This window comes from Chrysochloris asiatica, unplaced genomic scaffold, assembly GCF_000296735.1.
Source record: "Chrysochloris asiatica unplaced genomic scaffold, ChrAsi1.0 scaffold00015, whole genome shotgun sequence".
NCBI classification, from domain to species: Eukaryota; Metazoa; Chordata; class Mammalia; order Afrosoricida; family Chrysochloridae; genus Chrysochloris; species Chrysochloris asiatica.
In genome coordinates, this window is record NW_006408533.1 from 13228097 (window position 1) to 13228476 (window position 380).

Consider the following 380-nt stretch of genomic DNA (forward strand, 5'->3'; position numbering starts at 1 on the left):
TTTTATTGTGAATTATGTGATAGTTTACATGGGAGAACATTAGCTTTACATTCACCCTATCATATATTATTTCACTGCCATGGTTACAATCCCCTCCATGCATCTTCAACCAACCAAAGGGTATACTACAAGCCTGCCCCGCCCCTGCCCCCCAGTCGTCAGCACACAGCCCCTCTCCCTCTCTGTGCCTAAAGTCCCCAGCCACTTCATGTCTCCATGTCCTCGTCTCTGCCTCCATCTCTGGCATCACTGCTTCTCTGGGTAGGGTCCCGCTCTCCGTTGTTCTCCCTTGATGGTTCCAGGGACCTCTGCTCCTAGACTGCAAAGTCAATTACTCCCCTCCTTTTGCTACAAACGTCTACCTTTACATTTCCAACCTT